This window comes from Solea senegalensis, unplaced genomic scaffold (assembly GCF_019176455.1).
Source record: "Solea senegalensis isolate Sse05_10M unplaced genomic scaffold, IFAPA_SoseM_1 scf7180000014309, whole genome shotgun sequence".
Classification (NCBI taxonomy): domain Eukaryota; kingdom Metazoa; phylum Chordata; class Actinopteri; order Pleuronectiformes; family Soleidae; genus Solea; species Solea senegalensis.
In genome coordinates, this window is record NW_025321017.1 from 18957 (window position 1) to 24663 (window position 5707).

General features: G+C 43.5%; 5 non-coding genes across 5 annotated transcripts; all 5 read right to left on the reverse strand.

Annotated features, from left to right (window-relative positions):
* Window positions 1–414: 414 nt before the first annotated feature.
* On the reverse strand, window positions 415–486 carry trnag-ucc. Its single transcript has one exon. It is a non-coding gene; the product is annotated as a tRNA-Gly (tRNA).
* A 1503-nt stretch (window positions 487–1989) lies between these two features.
* trnag-ucc lies at window positions 1990–2061 on the reverse strand. The gene has a single exon. It is a non-coding gene; the product is annotated as a tRNA-Gly (tRNA).
* Window positions 2062–2556: 495 nt separating this feature from the next.
* On the reverse strand, window positions 2557–2628 carry trnag-ucc. Its single transcript has one exon. It is a non-coding gene; the product is annotated as a tRNA-Gly (tRNA).
* Window positions 2629–3055: 427 nt separating this feature from the next.
* Window positions 3056–3127, reverse strand: trnag-ucc. Its single transcript has one exon. It is a non-coding gene; the product is annotated as a tRNA-Gly (tRNA).
* A 1075-nt stretch (window positions 3128–4202) lies between these two features.
* On the reverse strand, window positions 4203–4274 carry trnag-ucc. Its single transcript has one exon. It is a non-coding gene; the product is annotated as a tRNA-Gly (tRNA).
* Between the last annotated feature and the right edge of the window lie 1433 nt (window positions 4275–5707).

Genomic DNA, 5707 nt, shown 5'->3' on the forward strand with positions numbered 1-5707 from the left:
AAGCCCAATAGTATAAATATGCCACACTGCCAATAAAATGAGTATGACTCTGCAAAGGTAAGGAGTTTGGTAAAGTAAGGCTCAGTTGGGATGTTATTGTACAATACTTTAAAATTGGCACTGTAAAAACTGCAATGTGAAAGTAGATGGACCCCAAGATATTTAAACTTCCATCCTCCAGTAAGAAGCAAAGTACAGTTTTCAATGCTGTCGCAGGTCAAACCCCAGTGAAATCGTGTACAGGCATAGAATACAGACACAGCATTGACTGTACTTATGAAAGGTCTTGGTGGCTCGTAGCAAAAGCCCCACGGTCTGCAATCACTCAGTATGTTGAAGGGGTGGTTGTGTTGTCTTGAAACCCAGACAAAGTGAGGAGCTGTGGCACATTTATAAAGATTCAAACAGCCTCTATGCAACGGCCGGGAATCGAACCCGGGTCAACTGCTTGGAAAGCAGCTATGCTTACCACTATACCACCATCGCTTGACAAGTGCTGAAGAGGTAAGGCTTTAGGACAGCGAGCCATAGAATTTAATCACAGGTAAGGAACATGGTAAGGTAAGGCTCAGTTGGGATGTTAAGGTACTGTACTTTAAAGTCAGCACTGTAAAAACTGCAATGTGTGTGAGAGTAGATGTTCCCCAAGATATTTAAACTTCCGTCCTCCAGTAAGAAGCAAAGTACAGTTTTCAATGCTGTCGCAGTTCAAACCCCAGTGAAATCGTGTACAGGCATAGAATACAGACACAGCATTGACTGTACTTATGAAAGGTCTTGGTGGCTCGTAGCAAATGCCCTGCGGTCTGCAATCACTCTAATCAAGCAGTATGTAGAAGGGGTGGTTGTGTTGTCTTGAAACCTAGACAAAGTGAGGAGATGTCACACATTTATGAAGATTCAAACAGCCTCTATGTGACTGCCGGGAATCGAACCCGGGTCAACTGCTTGGAAGGCAGCTATGCTTACCACTATACCACCATCGCTTGACGAGAGCCGAAGAGGTAAGGCTTTAGGAAAGCGAGTAATAGAATTTAATCATGTTGAGTTCATGATCACCAGTTTACAAGCCCAATTGTATAAATATGCCACACTGCCAATAAAATGAGTATGACTCTGCAAAGGTAAGGGGTTTGGTAAAGTAAGGCTCAGTTGGGATGTTATTGTACAATACTTTAAAATTGGCACTGTAAAAACTGCAATGTGAAAGTAGATGGACCCCAAGATATTTAAACTTCCATCCTCCAGTAAGAAGCAAAGTACAGTTTTCAATGCTGTCGCAGTTCAAACCCCAGTGAAATCGTGTACAGGCATAGAATACAGACACAGCATTGACTGGACTTATGAAAGGTCTTGGTGGCTGGTAGCAAAAGCCCCATGGTCTGCAATCACTCTAATCAAACAGTATGTAGAAGGGGTAGTTGTGTTGTCTTGAAAACCAGACACAGTTAGGAGCTGTCGCACATTTATAAAGACTCAAACAGCCTTTATGCGACAGCCAGGAACCGAACCCGGGTCAACTGCTTGGAAGGCAGCTATGCTTACCACTATACCACCATCGCTTGACATGTACTGAAGAGGTAAGGCTTTAGGACAGCAAGCCATAGAATTTAATCACAGGTAAGGAACTTTGTAAAGTAAGGCTCAGTTGGGATGTTAAGGTACTGTACTTTAAAGTCAGCACTATAAAAACTGCAATATGAGCGTACATGTTCCCCAAGATATTTAACCTTCCCTCCTCTAGTAAGAAGCAAAGTACAGTTTTCAATGCTGTGGCAGTGCAAACCCCAGTGAAATCGTGTACAGGGATAGAATACAGAGACAGCATTGACTGTACTTATGAAAGGTCTTGGTGGCCTTGGTGGTGGTCTGCAATCACTCTTATCAAACAGTACGTAGAAGGGGTGGTTGTGGTGATGGATGTGTTGTCTTGAAACCCAGACAAAGTGAGGAGCTGTCGCACATTTATAAAGACTCAAACAGCCTCTGTGCGATGGCCGGGAATCGAACCCGGGTCAACTGCTTGGAAGGCAGCTATGCTTACCACTATACCACCATCGCTTGACATGTACTGAAGAGGTAAGGCTTTAGGACAGCAAGCCATAGAATTTAATCATGTTGAGTTTATGATCACCAGTTTACAAGCCCAATAGTATAAATATGCCACACTGCCAATAAAATGAGTATGACTCTGCAAAGGTAAGGAGTTTGGTAAAGTAAGGCTCAGTTGGGATGTTATTGTACAATACTTTAAAATTGGCACTGTAAAAACTGCAATGTGAAAGTAGATGGACCCCAAGATATTTAAACTTCCATCCTCCAGTAAGAAGCAAAGTACAGTTTTCAATGCTGTCGCAGTTCAAACCCCAGTGAAATCGTGTACAGGCATAGAATACAGACACAGCATTGACTGTACTTATGAAAGGTCTTGGGGGCTCGTAGCAAAAGCCCCACGGTGTGCAATCACTCAGTATGTTGAAGGGGTGGTTGTGTTGTCTTGAAACCCAGACAAAGTGAGGAGATGTCGCACATTTATAAAGACTCAAACAGCCTCTATGCGACGGCCGGGAATCGAACCCGGGTCAACTGCTTGGAAGGCAGCTATGCTTACCACTATACCACCATCGCTTGACATGTACTGAAGAGGTAAGGCTTTAGGACAGCAAGCCATAGAATTTAATCACTGGTAAGGAACTTGGTAAAGTAAGGCTCAGTTGGGATGTTAAGGTACTGTACTTTAAAGTCAGCACTGTAAAAACTGCAATATGAGAGTAGATGTTCCCCAAGATATTTAACCTTCCCTCCTCTAGTAAGAAGCAAAGTACAGTTTTCAATGCTGTGGCAGTGCAAACCCCAGTGAAATCGTGTACAGGGATAGAATACAGAGACAGCATTGACTGTACTTATGAAAGGTCTTGGTGGCCTTGGTGGTGGTCTGCAATCACTCTAATCAAACAGTACGTAGAAGGGGTGGTTGTGGTAGTGGTTGTGTTGTCTTGAAACCCAGACAAAGTGAGGAGCTGTCGCACATTTATAAAGACTCAAACAGCCTCTATGCGATGGCCGGGAATCGAACCCGGGTCAACTGCTTGGAAGGCAGCTATGCTTACCACTATACCACCATCGCTTGACATGTACTGAAGAGGTAAGGCTTAAGGACAGCGAGCCATAGAATTTAATCACAGGTAAGGAGCTTGGTAAAGTAAGGCTCAGTTGGGATGTTAATGTACTGTACTTTAAAGTCAGCACTGTAAAAACTGCAATGTGAAAGTAGATGGCCCCGAGATATTTAACCTTCCCTCCTCTATTAAGAAGCAAAGTACAGTTTTCAAAGCTGTCACAGTGTAAACCCCAGTGAAATCGTGTCCAGGCATAGAATACAGAGACAGCATTGACTGTACTTATGAAAGGTCTTGGTGGCTCGTAGCAAAAGCCCCGCGGTCTGCAATCACTCGAATCAAACAGTATTCTATGGCTCGCTGTCCTTAAGCCTTACCTCTTCAGTACATGTTAAGCGACAGTTGTGTTGTCTTGAAAACCAGACAGTGAGGAGCTGTGGCACATTTATAAAGATTCAAACAGCCTCTATGCGACGGCCAGGAATCGAACCCGGGTTAACTGCTTGGAAGGAAGCTATGCTTACCACCATACCACCATCGCTTAACATGTACTGAAGAAGTAAGGCTTTAGGAAAGCGAGTAATAGAATTTAATCATGTTGAGTTTATGATCACCAGTTTACAAGCCCAATAGTATGAATATGCCACACTGCCAATAAAATGAGTATGACTCTGCAAAGGTAAGGAGTTTGGTAAAGTAAGGCTCAGTTGGGATGTTATTGTACTATACTTTAAAATTGGCACTGTAAAAACTGCAATGTGAAAGTAGATGGACCCCAAGATATTTAAACTTCCGTCGTCCAGTAAGAAGCAAAGTACAGTTTTCAATGCTGTGGCAGTGCAAACCCCAGTGAAATCGTGTCCAGGCATAGAATACAGACACAGCATTAACTGTACTTATGAAAGGTCTTGGTGGCTCGTAGCAAAAGCCCCGCGGTCTGCAATCACTCGAATCAAACAGTATTCTATGGCTCGCTGTCCTTAAGCCTTACCTCTTCAGTACATGTTAAGCGACAGTTGTGTTGTCTTGAAAACCAGACAGTGAGGAGCTGTGGCACATTTATAAAGATTCAAACAGCCTCTATGCAACGGCCGGGAATCGAACCCGGGTCAACTGCTTGGAAAGCAGCTATGCTTACCACTATACCACCATCGCTTGACAAGTGCTGAAGAGGTAAGGCTTTAGGACAGCGAGCCATAGAATTTAATCACAGGTAAGGAACATGGTAAAGTAAGGCTCAGTTGGGATGTTAAGGTACTGTACTTTAAAGTCAGCACTGTAAAAACTGCAATGTGTGTGAGAGTAGATGTTCCCCAAGATATTTGAACTTCCTTCCTCCAGTAAGAAGCAAAGTACAGTTTTCAATGCTGTCGCAGTTCAAACCCCAGTGAAATCGTGTACAGGCATAGAATACAGACACAGCATTGACTGTACTTATGAAAGGTCTTGGTGGCTCGTAGCAAAAGCCACGATCTGCAATCACTCTTATCAAACAGTATGTAGAAGGGGTGGTTGTGTTGTCTTGAAAACCAGACAAAGTGAGGAGCTGTCGCACATTTATAAAGATTCAAACAGCCTCTATGCGACGGCCGGGAATCGAACCCAGGTGAACTGCTTGGAAGGCAGCTATGCTTACCACTATACCACCATCGCTTGACATGTACTGAAGAGGTAAGGCTTTAGGACAGCAAGCCATAGAATTTAATCACAGGTAAGGAACTTGGTAAAGTAAGGCTCAGTTGGGATGTTAAGGTACTGTACTTTAAAGTCAGCACTGTAAAAACTGCAATGTGAGAGAAGATGTTCCTCAAGATATTTAACCTTCCCTCCTCTAGTAAGAAGCAAAGTACAGTTTTCAATGCTGTGGCAGTGCAAACCCCAGTGAAATCGTGTACAGGCATAGAATACAGACACAGCATTGACTGCACTTATGAAAGGTCTTGGTGGCTGGTAGCAAAAGCCCCATGGTCTGCAATCACTCTAATCAAACAGTATGTAGAAGGGGTAGTTGTGTTGTCTTGAAAACCAGACACAGTTAGGAGCTGTCGCACATTTATAAAGACTCAAACAGCCTTTATGCGACAGCCAGGAACCGAACCCGGGTCAACTGCTTAGAAGTCAGCTATGCTTACCACTATACCACCATCGCTTGACATGTACTGAAGAGGTAAGGCTTAAGGACAGCGAGCCATAGAATTTAATCACAGGTAAGGAGCTTGGTAAAGTAAGGCTCAGTTGGGATGTTAATGTACTGTACTTTAAAGTCAGCACTGTAAAAACTGCAATGTGAAAGTAGATGGCCCCGAGATATTTAACCTTCCCTCCTCTATTAAGAAGCAAAGTACAGTTTTCAAAGCTGTCACAGTGTAAACCCCAGTGAAATCGTGTCCAGGCATAGAATACAGAGACAGCATTGACTGTACTTATGAAAGGTCTTGGTGGCTCGTAGCAAAAGCCCCGCGGTCTGCAATCACTCGAATCAAACAGTATTCTATGGCTCGCTGTCCTTAAGCCTTACCTCTTCAGTACATGTTAAGCGACAGTTGTGTTGTCTTGAAAACCAGACAGTGAGGAGCTGTGGCACATTT